The sequence below is a fragment of the Acomys russatus genome, chromosome X (assembly GCF_903995435.1).
Source record: "Acomys russatus chromosome X, mAcoRus1.1, whole genome shotgun sequence".
NCBI lineage: Eukaryota > Metazoa > Chordata > Mammalia > Rodentia > Muridae > Acomys > Acomys russatus.
This window is the reverse complement of record NC_067169.1, coordinates 98,428,955-98,453,457: the sequence shown is the minus strand read 5'-3', so window position 1 is coordinate 98,453,457 and position 24,503 is coordinate 98,428,955. Positions and strand designations below refer to the sequence as shown.

The window sequence follows — 24,503 nt, the reverse complement described above, 5'->3', positions numbered from 1 at the left end:
TTTTTCCTCTAGCTGAATTAATGTCTCTGGTTTTATGTTGAGGTTTTTAATCCACTTGGACTTGAGTTTTGTGCATGGTGACAAAAGAATAGTAAAAACAATCCTATACAATAAAAGATCCTCTGGAGGAATCTCCATACCTGATCTCAAACTGTACACAGAGGAACAGTAATTAGAACAGCATGGTACTGGCAAAGCAATAGGCCTGTGGATCAATGGAATCGAATTGAAGACCCAGAGATGAATCCACACACATTTGCTCACTTGATTTTTGACAAAGAAGGCAAATCTATTCAATGGAAAAATGATTGCATCTTCAACAAATGGTGCTGGTCTAACTGGATGTCTACATGTAGAAAAATGCAATTAGACCCTTATTTGTCAACATTCAGAATTTTATACATGCCAAGATAGGAAGATGGTTTCTTCAAGGTAGTCCAAATATTAATAGTCAAAATATTATGAATATGGCATTTATATAATTCCTGATTATTTCATAGTTCTTATTGCTCTATGTAGTTCATTGCATATATATAATAATATAAATGTATATAAAAATAGAAAAATAATAAACAATAAACAAGAAAGAAATGAAAATTATATTATTGGAAAATAAGTAACAAATTCTATATGATGATAATTTTATAGGACTATACTATAAATGATATCTTTGATTATTTTAGAAGAAATCAGTAAATGTCTTCTAAACAAACTTGTCCTTTACTAGGAGGTGGTGAACTAGGTTGATCTTAGATTGTGAGGAAATATGAAAAAAGAAGGAAGAATAGAGAAATAATATTAATAATGAAGTGGAGCATGAAATAAGTCTGATAAATAGAGCAGCTACTATACAGAATCTGTACTATTGGAATGTGAGAAATTGGAAACAAATGAAAATCAGATAAGGCTTCTGAAAAAGACTGGTAGAATATGGGTTACAAATACCATGGATTGATGAGAAGAAATGAAAAGGTTCATATGATAACAGGCACTAATGATAAAGAGCAGTGGGGTGCTAAGAATTGGGCTGACCTGGCCATAGCTGTCTAGTGTTGCAACAAGCCATTGTGAAGCTTGATTTCTTCTCCTGTTATTCTGATAAAATTCTATCATAAAAGAAACCTTTAAAAAGTTGACTGTGACTCATATTCCAAAGTTATAATCCATCATGGCAGGAAGTCAATGGGACAAGAATTTGAAGCAACTAATCAGATAGTATTCACAATCAGGAAGCAGAATGATGAATACTTGTACTCAGTTAACTTTCTCTTTTTTTGTAATCTAGGATCCCAACCTAGGAAATGGTACTGCCTACTCTTAGAATGATCTTTCTGTCTCATAAACTTAATATAATTCATTAAAATCATGAAGAGGGGTTAAATAATCACCCACAAGTCTATATGGAAGCTTGCCTTCTAGATCATTCCAAATCCTGTCAAATTGAAAACACTACACATCACAGAGGCCAATTTGGGAATGACAGAATATTGTGGTATCTTTTATTTGGTGTGATGTGGCATGTAGCTGAGTGAGAAAAGTTTCCATTTAAAATGGCCATGCTAAGATTATGTAGGGTAAAGATAGTATTGTGAATCCATGTATGTAAAATGAATGATGATCCAGTTGCTGATCTTTTCTTAAACTACTCATGGTATCATATAAGCACTAAGTTGCCTTCGAATCGTGTAAGTTATTTAAGCAAGCCGCCCTGTCAACATTATTGTCGTCTAGCTCTTCAACAAATTCAATGATGTACTGGGGTGCAGAGGACCTCTGAATGTCTTATCCAAGTAGTCTAGAATTATAAAGATTCTCCACCTATCTTGAAACAAATCCTTACAATGCTTGATCTAAGTGATGTGCTAAGATCATGACCTTTTCAGAAATGCCTTTGATGTCAATCCTAATTCCACTAAATTTTACCTGACAGGGAAAGAATGAAACATTATAGGCTCATTTGTCAAGCATCCCAGTAATTTCTCATGGCAATAATCTGTTCCAGCTCAGCCCTGCAGTGATGGGGTGTGAGAGTGATTTACCCTTACTGGGAAGAAACTTGTTAAGTGCTCAACCATTGATTAATGAAGCAAAAATGCACTAGGTAGACCTTGAAGTGATAAACTGGACAGGAACCTTGGCAGACATTAGAGCTTCCTGCCTACTAGCATGCAATGATTTATTTTGAGAATAATCATTTTCTTACCCACATACTTACAATGCCATAGAAAAAATATCAGTATTGACAGTTAAGATACAGAAATGAAAAATACAACATATCACTCCTAATTTATGTTTTAATCACATTTATAAGAGTAAAGAAATATTCACAATAAAATTGTAAAAGCCCATTTTTTCTTAGCTGACCTTTCAGATATAAAATTTTAAAATTGCTCTCATTTTTGATAATATAAACATAAAAGATCAAGGAAATTGAAATTGCCTTTTTATTTTTACAGGTACATTTTATGATTGGCCATTACAGCAAAGTAAGTACGTGATATTTTTAGTTGATTATTCATTCATTAAGTTTTAGAATGCCTTTAATCTCTTCTTCCTCAATTTATCCCATTTCTCTAAACACCATCAGCACTACAGCTAACAAACTAAAATGGACGCAGGGTAGGGTAGGGATGTATTTTTCCCTTATTGTTATTCTCAATATTTTCATAAATTGCTAAATTTCTTTCCAGTGTAAGTTACTTCTATAACAAACAGAAATTATAAAGTGCTTAGAGGATTAATAGCACACTACACATTTCTGATCCTTTTCTTTTGTGATGCAATGTGATACACAAAATGTAATTTAAAATATTTGGCGCTCTTTTTTGACTAGTGGCCCCTGAATTCTTGCTGTTGTGTTCTCACCATGTATATCATTGTGTATGGAGGGGAGTCTAGGACCAATTTTATGCATTATTACTTGAGACTGATAATTTTAAAGTTGATTTTAAAAGGTGATCTTCTTTGTTTCATTTATTTTGAGGCAAGGCATCATTTTGTAGCCCAGGAAACCCTTATACTCACAATGATCCACCTGCCTCAGCATCCAATTTCTTAATGTTGTAAGGCGAATGTCTATCACCACCACTTTAACAATAAAAATACATTAAGTGATGTTAATATTATATGCACATGACATAGCATTCAAGGAATTTAAATACAAAATATGATGTAACATGTGGGAGTAATGACAAATCCTCTTAGACCTGAAGGGTCCAATATTGCCTTATAATTTCTTCCCTGAAACTTATGAAGAGTTCCTGTTCATCACCTCCCTCAAACCTAGCCTGATGATAGTCCCTGAGTGATCAATTAACTTACCAAGAATTATATTTCCTTTAAAATGTAGAGTTATTTGTTTGATAACACAAAGAAAATCCTGATGTCCTGGCTTCCAACTAGTACTCTTATAAATTACTGACAAATTACAGTAAATGGCTCTTCTTGCAATGCTGTCACTGATAGATAAATCTATGCTATATATTTCTGGCTTTTATTGTCTCTTAAAACATCATCAGATTGATTTTAGAGTAACAATGATATAAAATAAATACACAAGATACACTCCCAATAAAACAGAAGAAAATGTGAAAAGGGAAAGCCATTTCTGAGTGCCGTTTGGTTTCAGCACAAACATGTTTATTTCTTGCTTGCAAATTGTGGAGGCAGCTTGTTCTTTAAAAAAAAACTTCCACATTCATAGCAAGAAACCAAATAATTTCATTGTACATTTATCGTTAAAATTAGTATAAAATTGGAGCCAGGTGTAGTGGCACAATTCTGTAATCCCAGAACTCAAGGAAGCGGAGGCAGGTGGATTTCTGTGATTTTGAGGCCAGTCTGGTCTACAAAGTCCAGGACAAGCAAGGCTACACAGAGAAACCCTGTCTTGAAAACCAAAAGTAAAATCCAAAAAAAATACATAAAATTGGGTAGTTCTTGATGACTTTTAAGATACATTTTAGTTTTCTATGGCTTAATAAGATATTCACAGAATGTGTATCAGTTATAATTTTGTATCTCATTTACATTTCTCAAAAACAATATGTAAATATAGTGCTAGCAACATTTTTAACATGAAAAGTCTAGTCTCCTGCAGCTGCTTAGTGGTAGTAACTATTTGTGTATTAATTTACTCAAAATTATTAATAAACACTTAGATAACATATCAGTGATAGTTACAGAGATAAAGATGAACCATTTATTCTTCACATTATTACAGTGATAAACAAATATTTGTAACATGAAAACTCCTTAATTAACTATAATATGTAGAGGAGAGTGCTAATTAAGGCACTTTAAAATAAAGTAACAAGTTTATCTTTTATTTCAGTCTTTGTAATTGAAATGTATTATCTTCCTGAGCACAGTTTAGGAAAGATAATTGTGTTTTACTTTAGTATTTGTATTACTTTCTCAGAGTCTCATATTCTTTATGCTGAAATCAGTTACTATTGTGAATGTAAAGTTGGACACTGGCATGAATCCTTATGATAGTACATCATTTCTTGAGAGATGAAATTGTTTTTCTTTTAATAAATCCTAGATATCTGCTTAATAAATCCTAGATATCAGGCTTCTTTTTCTCATAAATGTTTGAGTACAGAACATGAAATTAAATGTTTCATTAGTTGAGCTTCATTTAATTAAAGTTTTACTGTACATAAAATCCTAATTAGTAAAAGACAGAACTGGCTGCTTTAGGGGAAAAAGTAGTCTGTTCAAAATAGCATTGAGCTTTTTGTTGCAAACATAGACTGAGTCCATGATGGTATCCAGAAGGAATCAAGCAAACAAAAGAAGAGAGATCATGTAGTGTGCAAAAGAGTGAATTAAAGTTGAAACGTTTATCATAAAGAAAAATGCTGAAGAGAAGATATATCTATGTGATGAGCTTTGTATGGAAGATGGACTAGAATTTCCAGCTTAAAATGGACTCAAATACTTGCCTTCTCTAAATACTCTTCTTTTACAGATACTCATATTGTTTTGTAACATATATGGAAATGTTATATTAGACAATGAGAAAAGGATGGGGAAGTTCTGAAGTAGCTATTCCATGCCTGCCCATCTCTGTTAGTCTTTATTCAGAAGAACATCAAACCCATCACTAATCAAGCTGATACATCTAACACATTTCAGTATTTTAGATTTGATGTCTTTAATAAGAGGAAATGATGTTATTGTGGATAGAACATTAAAATAGACATGTCTTTCAGAAAATGGGGTAAATATTAAAATAACTCTCCTACTAAAAAGTTAGTTTTGGGTATTGTTTACAAGATTTTAATCCAGAAACATGACTACTCTGGCAAGGAATCACATCCAAAGACCTAGGTCTGTGTGATCCTGTTGAAATACAGACACACTCTTAATGCACATCTTTAATCCCTCTGGCTGAAATATAGACATGACACAACATTAACACTTCTGGCTGGTATGCTGACACAGCTTTAGTATACACCTTTAATTCCAAACATTGACTTCCAATTGAGGAACAGACAAAGTGACAAACCAGGATTTGACAGAATGAGTCAGAGATAGGATACACCAACTCTCATGAGAACAGATAGGAAAAAGAAGCTACTTAAGAGCAGTGCAGAAAGAAAAGAGAGTTTGTTTAGACAGTACAATAGTCTGGAAGTACAGTATAGTTGAGTGCAAGTTAAGTTCCTGCAGTGGGATTCATGGAGTTGAGAAGCTAAGCAAAGCAATTCAATAAGAAGCAATGAGAAGCCAGCTGGGATTGGTCAGCTTGGAGAGGAGTTTTAAGCCAGAACAACTGAATTGAACTAGCCAGCCAGAGTCCAGAAAGAACTAAAAAGAGTGGCTTGATTCGGCAGTAAATCTCTGAGTCTGTAAACATTCTAGGCCTAAGTTATCAGATAGATGCTAGAAGCTGAAACATTCAAGGTCTGGGCTTGTAAAAGATTTGATTGTAGAGACACTAGAAGCTTCCAGGACTAGGCCTAGGGATAGTTAGATAAAATCAAAAGGGGTCAGTCCAAGCCATGTATTAGTAAAGCTTGGGTATGGCTCTCATCTCATTTCATCATCAAAGGAAGTAAAAACAGCATTTACATTTTTTTCTATTGCATAACTGCCTTGCCTCCTGTTACACTTTGATCCTTCTTATTGCTTGCATGTAGGATGTTGTGAAATTATCTCATTAATGAGTCATTCATGTTTCTTATCTTCATGTCTTTGCTAATGCTTTCTATCATCTGCAATACCCTGTTTTTTCTTATGAGAAACGGAACTTTCATGGAAAATGTCATCAAAATCCAAGTCTAATATTTTCTTGTTTTACAAATCTTCATGCAGATTTTTTTCTTCACATTCCTAATATGTTTAATGCTCTAGATTCCAGCCAATATTTCTATTAAAAAGTTTATGTTATCAGATTTAGTCACTATATATTTTTCTCATGTGTAATATAAACTTATTACTAAGCTTATTACCTATTTTTTTCTTAGGTTTAACTTACCTGGAAGATAGCCATGCTGACCATTATTCCCCAAATGGCACACCTATATTTAACTTACTTATACATTTTAGTTTTATTGTTCATTGACTCCATTCATCAGTTTCCTGAAGTAATACCTGATTTGTTCATACACCTTTCTTCTTAGTCTTTAACATTCCAGGATAAAAAAATCTTAAATATTTTTGCTGGTTTTGTTCCCTCCTATTTAATAATTGGCTTTCTGAATGTTTTCTATATCAACCAAACAGAGAGTCATAGAGAAGATCAAATTAAAATATCTTATGGCAACTGATATAGCATAATTCATCAAAAATGGTAACTCCTAAAATTGTCACATCATCACCTCTTTTTATTTTAGCTGGCTTCTTCCAGGGCAATTTTTAATTCCCAGTGAATCATAATAACAGTTTTTATTATTTCTAAGTCGGTGGCTTGTTATGACTTTGCATTTCTTTGTTCAACAATACAAATAAGTGTTTACTTAAAATCATATGTGCTTCAGTGTATATTAGTTATTACTCTTGTTTTGAACACGTTTCTTTCAAAACACTGCAGGTCAATTCTAAACCAACTTTTCACTGAAATTTTAGAAAATTGAAGGCTATTTCAAAGACAACTTTTATTCTCTAGACAAAGAATGGGGAGAAAAACGAGGGGAGTATAAAGGTTTAGACAGGAGCTAGAAGTAATTTTCTCTAGGTAAATGTTTGAAAACAGAAGTCTCTTCTAAAACAAACAAAACAAAACAAAAACAAAAATCAGAAGTATCTACTTAGGAAAACAGTTTCAAACTTAGGCATCATGAAAGCCACAGTCCTACCATGACAAAACTTTGTTCTGCCTTACCAATTCTCTTTAAAAGAACATTGCTTTTGAAGAATGAACATGAGTTACTAGAGGCCTGCAAAAGTGAGACAAAGGACTAACTGAAAATGTTTAAATAAGATAATAATACCTTTTAAATCGAGAAGAATAGGAAAAAATACTTGACTACATTAATAATAGACCCCTCTTCTGTCAAAAAACAACATTTTGAATTCTTGCCCTTGGACTGTCTGATAAAAATTCTTTCATCTAGGAATTTGCAATACAACAAAGTCAAATTATGAGAACACTAATATTACTTTGGAAATAAATGGTCTAAAATATTTGGGAAGCTATTCTTGTCATTAAATGTTTGATGGAGTTGGATTCTTTCCTAAAATGGCTTTTCTTAGATTCTAAGAAGAGTTAACTCTTTTCTGTGGTGTAGTGTAAGATTGAGAGGTTAATATGGCTCAAGTACCTTGGTAAACTATCATTCTCATATGCTGAAAAAGGAACGTTCATGATCTGAGCTGTCTTTTCTTTATCATAAAAATAAAATACTTGAGCCTATATCTATAAACAATGTATGTTTGGGTCTTTTATTTTCCTTTATACCAAACATCTTCATATTTAAACAATTGACAAATTTTCGCAAAAATATGTAAATTTAAATGAGAATGAAAAGGGATTATTATAAATTGATGAAATCTCACCTGGAATTCACCCCAGTGTCCAGCAGCATTCTCTTCTGTAGTCAGTAGAAATCTCACTATTTTGCCTGCATTCCCAGCCTTATCTGAATGTAATATGTAGTTTGGAAAGTCTTCATTTAGTTTAATTGACTATGTGAAATGATAGTTGATTTCCACTGCCTTTCCTAGTTGTCTTAAGAAAATATCCAGATTTAGCGTAATATGAATAAATTAATAAAATAAAAAAAAAAGAAACCAGGACCTCAAACCAATGGTCCCACAGATGGCCCTAGTTAAACAGAATGCCTCAAAGAGCAAAGCAAAAAGACATGAATGTGGGATAAAGACTTTGAAGATATATAATAGAAGATGGGAGTAAAGGATGTATTAAATACATGTATAAAATCGTCAAAAAAAAATGAACGTACTGAATTTCTCCGGTAAAAAAAAGAAAATATCACAGCCAGGCATGGTGGTGCATGCCTTTAATCCCAGCACTGGGGAGGCAGAGACAGGCGAATTACTGCGAGTTCAAGGCCAGCCCGGTCTGCAAAGCAAGTCTTGGACAGCCAAGGCTATACAGAGAAACCCTGTCTTGAAAAACAAAAACAAACAAACAAACAAACAAAAACAATCAAAAAATACCACAAAATAGTCTTCAAAGGTCACCACAATATTGGTAGAATTACAATATATTTTCAGTCTGAAAGTGACCTCTGACCACTTAATTTGCTGCTACCTTTTTTAGATGACAACATTGAGAGCCAGTGTAAAGGAAGTAACAGTGTTCTTACATAACCTTAAAATTCCCTCAGTTCAGTGAGCCTCCTAATGTTGCATGATGTCCCTTACGCAGTCTTCTCTTTGGAGATTGTAAAGATGTTAACAATGAAGAAAGTTTAAAACAGCTACTAATTCTCAGCTTTTGCTCATTAACATAAGTAGCTCTGCTCAGAATCATGCTTTTTGCTGAGAGGGACTGTGGGCTAGAAGCCAGTAGGAAATGGAACTGGTGAAGAAGTCCCAGACAATGTGAGATATCTTAACATCATGACAATCCTGATTTCATTGCTTCAAGCATTTTTGTTTTTTACACTATCTCCCTTATAACTCTTACTTCCTATCAGCTTACCCACTTTTAAGTGGAAATTCTGGCTTAGAAAAACATTTGGAAATCACCTATTCCTGTCACTTGAGTTCTCCAAACCACTTTTATGACAAGTGGCATGTAATGCATACAAACAAGGTACATTTAATTATCCAAGTCACTGTCCTCTAATTGCATTGTATTTGACCTAATGACTTTTTGAAGTTGAGGGTTACAAAATCAGACAATGAATACAGACATTTATGGGGGAGCTGGTATAAAACTAGGCATCGGTCTTGTACTTTTCATAGCTGACCTTTATAGTCATATGAGTTGTGCTCACCTCATTTTCATCATTCTGCTGAATTACTGTACATATACAACTAAAAGCTGCTAATCTCTCTGAACTGAAAACAATGATTAAAACTCTTGACTTCCTTTGGTATTACTGCACATTGATTTATATTCCAAAATAATGTGTGTGTAACAGAGAGAGAGAGAGAGAGAGAGAGAGAGAAAGAGAGAGAGAGAGAGAGAGAGAGAGAGAGAGAGAGAGACAGACAGACAGACAGACAGACAGACAGACAGACAGACAGGAGAAGGGAGGGAGGGAGGGGATGTAAGGGGAAGTAGGGAGGGAGGGAGGGGAGAGAGAAAGATCATAGACACATATTGTGAAGGACTTCATATGATGCCTTACCAATGTGAGATATATTTACCCATTTCCTTTGCTAACCAATTTATTTATCCTGTTTTAAAAGAGAATAACCTAATCCATTGCAATATTCAGACCATAGCTCTTATAGCTCTACTGACATTTAGTGCCAGTGGCTTCTTAGTGTAAAGATAAGTCATTACTCTTAGACATTTTTCCCAAGGGCCAGGAAATGTAAATGTTTTTAATACTCATTCCTCATGAATCTTGGCTTTCAATTTATTATTGTGATGCCTTAGGTATTCTGTTACTCTAAAAATAACTTTTTACTGAAAAGACAGATGTCTAATATGGGTTACCTAGTTATGTACCCAAAGATTTGTTTGACAACTGTCATTACATCACTGACTCTAGCAGTATTGCTACTCACCCATCTTTACTGATTCTCTCAAGAGAATGCTTCTACCTTTGCTGCATTTTTCCAGTCTGTATGATTCATATATTGTATTAGATTTAGGTATTCAGGATCTTGTCTTATATATGAAATTAATTTTACTTCTTAGAATCCCTTTTAAAATATGACAATAGAAATAGTTTCCAGACACAAGCAATTCATAAAATAGTGAAAAACATTCCTTCTGTCTCTTTTGAATATTACCAAATGATGATGACAGAGAAAGCAATGAAAATAAATAGCTGACTTACTAAGAACTTTCTTTTCTTTTTTGGCTAACAGCTTTCTTTTTTATAAAAATTTATTATAATTAATTCAGATTACATCCCAATTCTTTTTTTTATTAATTTATTCTTGTTACATCTCAATGGTTATCCCCTCCCTTGTATCCTCCCATTCTTCCCTCCCTCCCCTTTTCCCCTTATTCCCCTTCCCTATGACTGTTCCTGAGGGGGATTACCTCCCCCTGTATATGCTCATAGTGTATTAAGACTCTTCTTGGCAACCTGCTGTCCTTCCTCTGAGTGCCACCAGGTCTCCCCCTCCAGGACACATGGTCAAATGTGAGGCACCAGAGTACGTGAAAAAGTCATATCCCACTCTCCACTCAACTGTGGAGAATGTTCTGTCCATTGGCTAGATCTGGGTAGGGGTTTAAAGTTTACCACCTGTATTGTCCTTGGCAGGTGCCTTAGTTTGAGCGGGACCCCTGGGCCCAAATCTGCCTATCATAATGTCCTACTTGTAGGTTTCTAGGACCTCTGGATCCTTCTACTTTGCTATTCTCTCATGCTTCTCACATCTAGAGTCCCAATAGGATGTCCTACCATCTTTCCCAGTTTCCTGGTAACTGAAGGCTTTTGTGGGACATGCCCCTTGGGCTAGTATGCAGATATAAGTGAGTATATACCATTTGAGTCTTTCTTTCTGCTTCTGGGTTAACTCACTCATTATGATCATTTCTAGCTCAATCCATTTATCCATCAATTTCGGGAATTCCTTGTTTTTAATTGCTGAGTAGTATTCCATAGTGTATATGTGCCACAGTTTCTTTATCCATTCTTCTACTGATGGACACTTAGGCTGTTTCCATGTTCTGGCTATTATGAGTAAGGCTGCTATGAACATGGGTTGAGCAAATTTTCTTGTTGTGTGCTGGAGCATCTTCTGGGTATATTCCAAGGAGTGGAATAGCTGGGTCTTGAGGAAGCCCTATTCCCAGTTTTCTGAGATAGCACCTGATAGATTTCCAAAGTGGCTGTACTAGTTTGCATTCCCATCAGCAATGAAGGAGTGTTCCTCTCTTTCCACATCCTTGGCCAGCATGTGGTGTCACTTGAATTTTTAATCTTAGCCATTCTGATGAGTGTAAGATGGAATCTCAGAGTTGTTTTGATTTGCATTTCCCTGATGACTAAGGAGGTTGAGCATTTCCTTAAGTGTTTCTCAGCCATTTGATATTCCTCTGTTGAAAATTCTCTGTTTAGTTCCAAGCCCCATTTCTCAATTGGGTATTTGGTTTGGTGGTGTTTAATTTCTTGAGTTCTTTATATATTTTGGATATTAGACCTTTGTCAGATGTAGGGTTGGTGAAGATCTTTTCCCAGTCTGTAGGCTGTCGCTTTGTTCTCTTGACAGTGTCTCCTGCCTTATAGAAGCTTCTCATCCTCATGAGGTCCCATTAATTGTTGACATTAAAGCCTGGGCTGTTGGTGTTCTGTTCAGGAAGTTGTCTCCTGTGCCAATATGTTCCAGGCTCCTCCCCACTTTTTCTTCTAAGTGACTTAGTGTCTCTGGGTTTATGTTGAGGTCTTTAATCCACCTGGATTTGAGTTTTGTGCAAGGTGACAAATATGGGTCCAGTTGCATTTTTTTACACATAGACCTCCAGTTAGACCAGTACCATTTGTTGAAGATGCTATCCTTTTTCCATTGAATGCATTTGGCTTCTTTGTCAAAAATCAAGTGACCATATGTGTGTGGATTCATATCTGGGTCTTCGATTCAATTCCACTGATCAACCAGCCTGTTTCTGTGCTGGTACCATGCTGTTTTAATTACTATTGCTTTATAGTACAGTTTGAGATCAGTTATGGAGATTCCTCCAGAGCACCTTTTATTGTACAAGATTGCTTTAGCTATTCTGGGTTTTTTGTTTTTCCATATGATGTTCAGAATTGAACTTTCAATGTCTTTAAAAAATTTGTGTAGGTATTTTGATAGGGATTGCATTGAATCTGTAGATTGCTTTTTGTAGGATGGCCATTTTTACTATGTTAATTCTCCCGATCCATGAGCAAGGAAGATCATTCCATCTCCTCATGTCATCTTCAATGACTTTCTTCAGAGTTTTGAAATTTTTTTCAAACAAGTCCTTCACTTGCTGAGTTAGAGTAACTCCTGTAAGTTTTATATTGCTTGTGGCTAATGTGAAGGGTGTGGTTTTCCTAATTTCTTCCTCTGCAAGCTTCTCATTTGTGTATAGGAAGGCTACTGGTCTTTTTGAGTTAATTTTGTATCCAGCCAATTTGCTAAAGGTGTTTATCAGCTTTAGGAGTTCTCTGGTGGAATTTTGAGGGTCACTTATGTACACTATCATATCATCTGCAAATAGGGATAATTTGACTTCTTCCTTTCCCATTTGGATACCCTTCATCTCCTTTTGTTGTCTCTTTGCTCTGCCTAGAACTTCGAGTACTATATTGAAGAGATATGGAGAGAGTGGGCAGCCTTGCCTTGTTCCCGATTTTAGAGGAATTTCCTTGAGTATCTCACCATTTACTTTGATTTTGGCTATTGGCTTGCTGTATATAGCCTTTATTATATTGAGGAAAGTGCTTTGTATCCCCGATCCCTCTAAAACTTTAAACATGAATGGGTGTTAGATTTTATCAAATGCTTTCTCTGTATCTAAAGAGATGATTGTGTGGTTTTTTATTTTTAATTTGTTTATATGGTGGATTACATTGATGGATTTCCATATATTAAACCATCACTGCATGCCTGGAATGAAGCCTACTTGGTCATGATGAATGATATCTTTGATGTGTTCTTGTATTCGTTTTGCAAGTATTTTATTTAGTATTTTTGCATCGATGTTTATAAGAGAAATTGGTCTGAAATTCTCTTTCTTTGTTGAGTCTTTGTGAGGTTTAGGTATCAATGAGACTATGGCCTCATAGAATGAATTTGGTAATTTTCCATCCATTTCTATCTTTTGGAGTAGCTTGAAGTGTATCAGTATTAGGTCACCCTTGAAGGTCTGGTAGAATTCTGGACTGAAACCATCTGGCCCTGGGTTCTTTTTGGTTGGGAGACCATCGATGATTGCTTCTATTTCTGTAGGGGAAATGGGACTATTTAGCTTGTTTATCTGTTCTTCACTCAACTTTCTCAAGTGAAATTGATGAAGAAAATTGTCCTTTTCCCTTAGATTTTCAAATTTTGTGGCATATATGCCTTCAAAGTAGGATCATATGATTCTTTGTATTTCTTCAATGTCTGTTGTTGTGTCTCCCTTTTCATTTCTGATTTTGTTGATTTCAATACTGTCTCTCTGCCTTTTAGTTAGTTTGGCTAATGGTCTGTCTATCTTGTTGATTTTCTCAAAGAACCAGCTCTTGGTTTTGTTGATTCTTTGGACTGTTTTCTTAGTTTCTAATCTGTTAATTTCAGACCTGAGTTTGATTATTTCCAGGTGTCTACTCCTCTTGGGTGTTTCTGTTTCTTTTTCTTGTAGGGCTTCCAGTTGTGTCGTTAAGACGCTTATGTGAGATGTTTCCAATTTCTTTTTAAAGGCACTTAGTGCTATGAATTTTCCTCTTAGCATTGCTTTCAATGTATCCCAGAAATTTGAGTATGTTGTTCCTTCATTTTCATTGAATTTCAGAAACTCCTTGATTTCTTTCTTTATTTCTTCCCTGACCCAGGTGTCATTTAGCAGAGAGTTGTTTAGTTTCCAAGTACGTGTAGGCTTTTTGTTATTTCTGTTGTTGTTGAATTGCAGCCTCAGACCATGGTGATCTGATAAGATACAAGGTATTATTTCAATCATCTTGTATCTGTTGAGGCTTGCTTTGTGACCTACGATGTGATCAATTTTGGAGAAGATTCTACGAGGTGCAAAGAAGAAGGTATAATCTTTCTTGTTTGGGTGAAAGGTTCTATAGATATCTGTTAGATCCATTTGACCCATGGCATTGGTTAATGATGTTATTTCTCGGCTTAGTTTCTGTTTCAATGACTTATCCTTCAGTGAGAGTGGGGTGTTGAAGTCTCCCACTATTATTGTGTGGGGATCGATGTGTGGTTTAAGCTTTCTTTGCAGATCTTTAAAAATGTGGGTGCCCTTCTATTGGGAGCATAGATGTTCAGAATTGTGATGTCATCTTGGTTGACTTTACCTTTGATGAGTATGAAGTGTCCTTCCTCATCCCTTTTGATTAATTTTGGTTGTAAGTCTATTTTGTTCGATACTAAAATGGCTACGCCTGCTTGCTTCTTGTGACCATTTGCTTGGAATATTTTTTCCAACCTTTTACCCTGAGGTAATGCCTATTGTTATGGGTGAGATGTCTTTCTTGAATGCAGAAGAATGTTGGATCTTGTTTATACACCCATTCCGTTAGTCTGTGTCTTTTTATTGAAGAATTGAGACCATTGATGTTGAGAGATGTCAATGACCAATGACTGTTAAGAGTCTTAATTTTGATGTTGTTTCCAGTCGAGCATTTGTGTAGTTGTGTTTTTGCCACGGTGTAGTTAACTATTTCCTGAGTAGTTTTGGTTGTAGCTTGACCCTTTGTGATGGAGTTCTCCTTCTAGTACCTTCTGTAAAGCTGGATTTGTGGATAGGTACTGTTTGAATTTGTTTTTGTCATGGAATATTTTGTTTTCTCCATCAATGGTTATTGATAGTTTTGCTGGGTAAAGTAGTCTGGCCTGGCATCTGTGGTCTCTTAGGGTTTGCAGGATCTCTGTCCAGGCCCTTCTGGCTTTTATGGTCTCTGCTGAGAAGTCGGGTGTAATTCTGATAGGTTTGCCATTAAATGTTATTTGGCCCTTTTCCCTTGCAGCTTTTAATATTTTTTCTTTGTTCTGTACGTTTTGTGTTTTGATTATTATGTGGCGGGCAGTTTTTCTTTTCTGGTCAATTCTATTTGGTGTTCTGTAGGCCTCTTGTATGTTTATAGGCATCTCTTTTTTTGGTTTGGGGAAATTTTCTTGATGATTTTGTTGAGAATAGTTTCTGGGTCCTGGAGTCTGATATCTTCTCTTTCTTCAATGCCTATTATCCTCAGTTTTCTTCTTTTCATGGTGTCTTAATTTCTTGGATGTTTCGTGTCAGGAGTTTTCCAGATTTGGCATTTTCTTTAATGTTTGCTTCAAGATCTGTGATTGTATCTTCTAGACCTGAGATTCGTTCTTCCATCTCTTGAATTCTGTTAGAAAAACTCACCTCTGTGTTGCTCGCCTTCTTCTCTGAGGTCTCACGTTCTTGTTTTTCTTCTGTCTGTGTGTTTATCATTGAATCCATTTTCATCTTCAGATCTTGAACTGAATTTTTGATTTCTTTCATCTGATTTTTTGTATATTCCTGAGTTTCTTCCATTGCCACTTTATAGGTCTTCAGAGATTGAACTGTTTTATTTATTTCTTTCATCTGGTTATTTGCATTTTCCTGAAATTTTTCCAGTTCCACTCTATGTGCTTCTTTTAGGTCTCTCACCTGTTTGTCTGCATTTTCCTGCATTTGATTACTAATTTTATTTGTTTCCTCCATTATCACCCTCATTACTAAGGATTTGAGGTCATTTTCTTGTATTTCCGTTGTATTTGAGTTCTCTGGGTTGTTTTCTTTGGGATAGCTGGAAACTGGAGACGCCATATTGTTTTGGGGTTTTTTGCGTATGCTTTTACGCTGTCCTTTAGACATCTTGCCGTCTTTGTTTTTGTTGGGTAGCTTCCAGAGTTGGATGGAGGGAGTCTGATGATAGATTCACTTGTTTTCTCACGATTTCCGTAGGTTGAAGCTCTGATGCTTCACTGATATGGATGACAGGAGGTTAGCCCTGTCGTTTTCGACTCTCACAGCTAGTGATCCTCAGCTCCCCTGTGCTGTGGGTCCTGCACTCGTTCTGGGTCTCTGAATGAGTGTTGGGTCAGGCCAAGGTATCCACAGCCTTCTGGGTCCCTTGCCAAGTCCAGCCAGGGACACTGGGCCTGAACCACATGCCGAGCTCAGCTAGATTCTCAGGGCCTGAACCTACATCCCAATTCTTATCCCCTCATTTGTATCTTACCATTCCCAGCCCCCTTCCCTTTTCTGCCCGATTTCCTTCCTCTAGACCTCTAAAAGAAGGGAACTTACTCTCCCACCATATGACCACAGCCTATCAGGTCTCATCAAGACAGCCTGGATGACACCCTTCATCTCTGTGCCTGCAGGGCCTCCCCACCAAGAGAAAGTGACCAAATTGGGGACATCAGAATTCATGTCAGAGGCAGTCCCTGCTCACCCCACAACTATTTTCTATGCAATACAAACTATTCAAAGTTTTTCACCCATAACAATTTTTCAAAGGGTTTCATATAAACCTCTTAAGATAAATTATATTATTGTCTCCACCTTACATATGACCACATGGAGACATAAAGAGGTAAAGTAAGTTTCTAGTACTTTATTATTAATTAGTGTCAGAGCTGGAAGCCCTACATTATGAATTCATGACCTATGATGTCAAACTTTCACTCTATTACTTGAAGACATACATTACGCATGGAAACACTGAAATATTACAATAATCATATTACTGTCTCAGAGGCAAACTTGCAGAGTATGCATAACTTGTGGCTCACTCTGTCTCTATATTGCACACTTAATAATCTCATTGCTTCCCAATGTCAACTCTGTCTTTCCTCTATAAGCTAACATTGGCTTTTAAACTAAAATGTAAGGTTTGCTAGTTTATGGTCTATTATCGATACTCCTTTTCTTTCTTAAGTACTCTAGTCAAGCATAGTGCTAAAAAAAGAGCAAATGTTAAATCTATGTAGAATTAAATAAGTCATAGACTTTTCAACTCAGTTTAAAATAAGATAATGGGATATGTCTTCCTAAAACAGGTATCTCTCTGTCTCTGTCTTTCTCTGTCTCTGTCTCTGTGTGTGTGTGTGTGTGTGTGTGTGTGTGTGTGCATGAGCTCAAATGTACTTTCAAATGAACTGTGTGTTCTGAGGGAAATCATGATGCCAGTCACAGAGCAAGTGCTCTATGACTATATGTCAAATAAATAAATAAATGAGGTAGAAAGGGAGAGCAAGTTTCCAATGAAGGAGATCAATATCAATTGTCCTCATGACTTATTCTGCAGAATACATACTGTTTTGGACCATTAACAAATTGCCATAATGCATTAGTCTGTTTTTAGCTTCAAGGTATAATTATTGTACAAGCAATATGTATATGTTTATATATGTATATGTATGTGTGTGTGTGTGTGTGTGTGTGTGTGTGTGTGTGTGTGTGTATACTGATATGCCATAAAGGTAGACACAAAACTATCTGGGGTGGAAAGAAAGTTAGCTGAAGGGAAAGGGGAATAAGTAGAATGATAGAGAATTATCTCATGGGTGAATTATCTCATGAAATGTACATTTCTATGAAAAGACATTATAGAAGCCTGTATAATAATAAAAATTAAGTTAGGTAATTAGGAATAAGTATAAATACTTATAGTTCAACACACACACACATACACACACACACACACACACACACACACACACATCCTCCCTTTAAATACAAAAATACCAAATTCTTTATATGCGCACACCACTTCTCCAAAATGACATATTATTTTCACATAAGCTGCACATATCCACCTATATATTTTATATAATGTATAGATCACAAATACCTAATAAAATGTCAGTACTTCCTGTTCTGTACTTTAGCAAAAATTGCCCCCCAAATTTTATTTCCAATATATCTGCAATTTCTAAGGAATATTTTTATATGTACTTTATTGAGTCTACTCATGTTGATAGTGGTGGTTTTATATAAGCATGTGTGTTTTCATGTACAAATGATTGTGGTGTGTATGTCCAAAGAAATGTATACATACCTTACATTTTTATTTTGGTAAGTAAATTTATTCCTTGTATCTGGGTCAATATGCTTTATTATCTGAGTATCTGGGTAAATCTTGAGGTTCCCAGTGACTCATACCTATTCAAATTTAATATAAGACTTTAGACAAATCCTTTCATAACAAAAAATAATTGGAGAACATATGATGGCTTAGGTCTTTTTTATATAATTATATGGTTCCCAGAGGGGAGTTATAATTGAATTATAAGCTGCCTCATGAGTATTCTAGCTGGTGTTTAGAGAACCGCAAAGCAGAGCTGAGCAATTTTTTTTCTCTAGCTAGGCTGTGAATAAGACACCCTATAATTCAATTATAACTAGCCTCCAGGAACCATATAATTATACTATAAAGTAGTTTGGGGAAACTAGGAAACTGAATGTTTTTCAACACATTGTATATGTTTAAAATGATAATTTTATAATTTTGCTTTACCCTTCAACTTTTCTAAGCTCACACCTATGGAAAAACTTTTCATAACCATATTATTTTGTTGGTTTTAATTTTTATTACAAATTGTTATCCTAAATGATCCTTAGATTACCCCATTTCCATTGTGGTTCATGTGCATATTCATACACAGCACTTAAAATCTTGTCAAGATTTTCAATTATAAAATGGTTAGACTTGACAGAAATGACCTGAGAAGCAGGTCACTGATACCAACAGACACTGATGCTTTAGTAATCAGGTTTTTTCAGGTAAACAGAGTTTATTACTTGATTTTTAAACCATATACTTAACAAGAAGCAGCATAGGAAAGAAATGGTTTGAGTGTACAGTTGATCCTAGGGAGACAGGAACATTGTAGGGCAAGCAGTGACTTTGCATCCAAAGTCAGAAAGCAGAGAGAGAGAGAGAGAGAGAGAGAGAGAGAGAGAGAGAGAGAGAGAGAGGTAGAGAGAGAGAGAGAAAGGTACTGCTCCTTACTGGCATCCTCCTTTTACCATTCTTACTCACTCTAGTACACCAGCAGATAGTATGGTGCCGCTCTCGTTCAGAGTTAATCATTTCTCCTCATTTCAACCTCCCTGGAAACACTATCATATTTATGTCAAGTGATGCATCACCTAGATGATCACAAATCCAATAAATTAACAATGAAGATTTATCGTCACAAAGAGCCATTATAAACCTTATTTATTTGCACATCTGTCTACGGACCTAAAATATGATAAAGAGACCTAGAAATAATATAGCTGGGAGACTCTTAAGAAACTGTCTTATGACATTTTGGGGGCTAGCCATCTGCATGGCAGCCTTGCAAGGAACCATAAAGAATGTGAATGTTATAGCATGATTCTGAAGGCAGTCTGTTGGCAGTTCTTTCTTGAGAACCCCAGTCTCAAGAAAGAGCCTGGGCTCTTTCCTTAGGGCTACCAACTGCCTGGTTGAAGTTTACCCACTTTATAGAGAATAATGAGCTTTACTTAGTTTACTTAGTGTTTACTGGCTTAAATTTTAATACCACTTAAAATATTCCTTCAAAGCACCATCTAGACTGATGTTTGAGCTGAAAATGAGCACTAAAGCACAGCAAGTTTACACATACAGGAACTATCATAAGTTGATACAGTGAGAACATGTTGTGTTATCCAGATCCTTCTTCAGATTTCAGATTATCTTTTAGGGACATGAATGAAAAATAGAAAGGGACAACTTGATATTTCAATCCTTGGAATAATGTGATATTGTTATCAATACCTTATAGGGAAAGTAGATGTTCTTTAAGAAAGAAGGTCTAAGTTTCTTTTCTCTTGCTATAAATAAATACCAAGGTAATATATTTAAAAAGTATTTAATTGGGGGCTTGCTTCAAGTTTCAGAGTGTAAGGTCATGATGGTTATGTTGGGAGAATGGAAGCAGGGCAGTTGACATGTGGTTGGAGTAACTGACAGTTTACACTTGATCCAAAAGCAAGAGAAAGGGAGAGCAGCAATTGGAATGGAATGAACTTGTGAAACCTCAAAGCCTTTCAGGGATACACCTACTCCAACAAGGATACACCTCCTAATCCTTCCTAAAACAGTTCTACCAACTAAGGGCCAAGTATACATGAGCTTACGGGGTCTAGTCACAATCAATCTACCAGAGTATATAAAGAATATGAGTCAAAGGAGGAATGCTGTGCAATGCTATCTCGTGGATGCTAAGGTTGTTGCATAAAAGCAACTGTCACATAGATAAGACCTGGGCAATATCAAGCCAGTTTACCCAGCATTGATGTGGTTCCCAAGGCCCGACCTCAAGCTGAAGCTCCATTGGTAGTTATTGGCTGCTGAGGAAAAGACAGTCCCCTTTCCCATTAGAGTCAGTGAATTCTATTCAAAAGAAAAGAACATGTAATCAGGCATGATGGAGCACACCTCTAATCCCAGCACTCAGGAAGGCAAAGACAAGCAAACCACCATGAGTTCAAGGCCATCCTGGTCTACCAACTAAGTCCAGGACAGCCAAGGCTACACAGAGAAACCCTGTCAAGAAAGAGAGAAAGAAAGAAAGAAAGAGAGAAAGAAAGAAAGAAAGAAAGAAAGAGAGAAAAAAAGAAAGAAAGAGAGAAAAAAAGAAAGAAAAGAACATGAAATAATTAGATGTGGTGGGAGGGTTCTATGGAGAATTAGGAGAAGGCAAGTTATATTTCATAGATGAAATTTGCAAAGAATAAATAAAATATTAGGTAGAGCAAAAATATAAATGATAATTGGCATTTTATCTTTAACAAACTGTATTTAAAATATGAAAATCTCATTTTCTTCTGTTTCATAGAATGAAATATTGATTCCATAATAAAATAAAGCTAATTATAACTAAAATTTTTCAAAAGAACCAACATGTTCCAACTTATTTCCTAATAAATTTTTGTTTGAAATTTCCATATTATAAATAACTGGTGGTATAATATCTTGATATAAAATATATTTTTCTATGTTTAACTACATTACACTCATATATAAGTTTTCCCTAGCAGATATTATAATTGTTATACTGATTATATTATTTTTATAATTTAAGTTACTTATTTAAAAATTAATTCATGCATAAATGCTTATATGCCATAACATCACTATTTCTTCTAATGCAAAAGTAGATGTTACTAAATGTCCAGAAACTCTTAAATGGATAAACCAAATAAGCAAAATATGTTATTATTTATATTTCCATAATATATATGTATGTATATATGAATAGTAACCATACTTAGAGGCTCTGGTGCATGCTACAACATGAGTTAACATTGGAAACATTTTTCAGTGAAATATTCCATTTACAATGGCAATATCTTACATGTTGCCATTTATATAAAGTCTCAAGAACATACTTAAGCCAGACAAAAACAATAAATGTGTTCTACTCTATTTTCTACAGAATATGAAAAGTTGATCTGATATAAGTTCAGAGTTAGATTCTTTACTAGTGGCTGAAGAAGTTCAGATACTTTGGGAAGATGTTGGGCAATTGTTAAAGTCATCATAGAAGTACAAATTTTAAATGTTCTTACTACTGTTTGATATAATATGATGACTACTGCAAACAATATTTTGTATTTTTTTTAAAGATAATAAGAAGGTGAATGTGTTCTCATCACAAGATAATATCTATGAGTAGTAACATGTTAATTAATGTAATACATATTTAACTAGCTTATTTAATAAAATTCTAATGCTTCAAATCATTATGTATATAATAAATAATTATTTTATTCATCAATTTAAAAAACAGTAAGTTTGACCAAGGACAATACAAGTAGTAAACATTGAACCCCTACTCTGATCTACCCAATGGACAGGACATTCTCCACAGTTATGTGGAGAGCAGGGACTGACTCTGACATGAACTCTGGTACCCAATATTTGACCACCTCCTCTTGGTGGGGAGGCCTGGTGACACTCAGAGGAAGAATAAGCAGGCCACCAAGATGAGACTTGATAGCCTATGACCATATAGTGGGGGAGGCGGTTCCCCTCTGACATAGACCTAGGGGATGGGAATAGGGTGAAAGCGGGAGGGAGGGAGGAACAGGAGAATACAAGTGATTGGATAATAATTGAGTTGTAATCTGAATAAATTAATTAAATTATAAACAATAAAAAATAATAAGTTTGGAAACCTAACAGAGATGAAAATTTAACTTATAGAATTTGAAATGGAAGTCTGAGAAGAACATAGAAAGTGAGGACTGAGTACTAATGGATACATTTTGCTTCCTGAGATGATATAATTTTTTTTCATTTTATGATGATAGCAACAAAATTCTATGGATATATGAAAATAACATGACTTTATATATTAGATATACTAATGTTAACTTAATAAGTGTATATAAGTAAGATTGTGTTAAACATGATACACATGAAATAGTCACATAATGGTGAAGAGAGTCTATTAAAAATTAGTGTCCTTTTCATACCTACCCTAGTTTATAATCATACCACCCGTTCTGATCGCCTATTAGTAGCCTTTCCCAACACTCTCCTCTGTCTTGATTTGCTTTTACTCAATTATGTTTTCAGAAACTTCCTGTATCAGCATAAGATCATTTTTTACCATTCTTTTGAGTAGCTCTCTACTGTTCCTTCATGTGGATGCATCAAGGTCTATTAAACATTTCCCTCCTGAAGAATTTGTTTATTATTTCTTCAGTTTACATCCCAATTGGAGCCCTTCTGTCATAGCCTCTTGATCCCACCCTCCTCCCTCCTTCACTCTCCTAGTCCTCAGAGAGGGGGAGCCCTCCTCCACTAACATCTGACCTTAGCCTATCAAGTCTCATCTGAACTGCCTGCATTCTCTTCCTCTGTGGCCTGGCAAGGCCGCTCCCTCCAAGGGAAAATAATAAACACGTGGGGGCCAGAGACCATGTCAGAAGTAGTCACTACTCCCCATATTATGGGATCCACAAATACATTGTGCTGCCTATCTACTACAACTGAGCAAAGTGTATAGGTCTTCACCATGCATTGTCCTTGGTTGGTACATCAGTCTCTGCTGCACCACCACTCCACCCCCTGCCACTATCCTCCACCTGGATTTGTTCACTCTATTGATCTCCTTGTGGAGCTCCTGATCCTCCAGGTCCTTCTATTCTCCAACTCTCCTATGAGCCTTCTCGCACTCCATTATGAAGTTTGGCTGTAAGTCTCAGCATCAACGTCTGCTTGTATCCCCTGCTGGGTGGAATCTTTCAGAAGACCTCTATGTTAGGCTCCTATCCTGTTCCCTCTCTTCCACTGTTTCAGGTCTCTATTTTATTTGTCCTTCTGAATGAGAATTAAGCATTCTTCCTATGGTCCTCCTTGTTCTTTAGTTTCTTTAGGTCTGTTTATTGTGTGGTTATTCTGCATTATGTGGCTAATATCCGCTTATAAGTAAGTATATACCATGCATGTCTCTTTGGGTCTGGGTTACCTCACTCAGGATGATCGTTTATATTTCTATGCCTTTGCCTGAAAATTTCAAGATTCCCTTGTTTTTAATAGCTGAGTAGTATTCCATTTTGTAAATGTACCACAGCTTCTTTATCCATTCTTCAGTTGAGAGACATCTAAGTTGTTTAAAGATTCTGGCTATTATGAACAAAGCTGCTATGAAAGTAGTTGAGCAAATGACCTTGTTGTATGGTGAAGCATCACTTGGGGCTATGCCCTGGAGTGTTATAACTGGCTTTTGAGGGATAATTATTCCATATTAATCTCCAAAGTGGTTTAACGAGTTTGCACTCCCATCAACAATGGAGGAGTGTTCCCATTGCTCCACATCCTTACCAGCATGTACTACCACTTAATATTTTCATCCTAGAGATTGTGATAGTAAGATGGAATCTCAGAGTCATTTTGATTTGCATTTCTCTGATGACTAGGGACATTGAGCATTTCTTTGTTTCATGACCATTTGATATTTCTCTGTTGAGAAATCTGTATTTAGTTCTGTGCCCCATTTTTAATTGGATAATATAATTTTGTGGTGTTTAATTTCTTGGATTCTTTATATATTTTGGATATTATCCCTTTGTCTGAAGAAGAGTTGATGAAGTTCTTTTCCCAATCTGTACTCTGTCATTTTGTTCTGTTGACAGTGTCCTTTGCCTTACAGAAGCTTTTCAGTTTCATGAGGTCCCATTTATTAATTGTTCATCTTAGAGCCTGAGCTATTGGTGTTCTGTTCAGGAAGTT

At 35.5% G+C, this 24,503-nt stretch overlaps 1 protein-coding gene across 3 annotated transcripts in view; it reads left to right on the top strand.

Annotated features, from left to right (window-relative positions):
• The window catches only part of Tenm1 (teneurin transmembrane protein 1), an 873,613-nt gene that overhangs the window by 146,808 nt on the left and 702,302 nt on the right, over positions 1-24,503 (top strand). For 2 of the 3 annotated variants that reach the window (XM_051141408.1, XM_051141405.1), the window contains one exon: positions 2,457-2,486. The exons of the other annotated variant lie outside the window; for it this stretch is intronic. The gene's annotated coding sequence lies outside the window, so the exon portion shown is untranslated. The remainder of the gene's footprint in view (positions 1-2,456; positions 2,487-24,503) is intronic. 3 annotated transcript variants of the gene reach the window in all.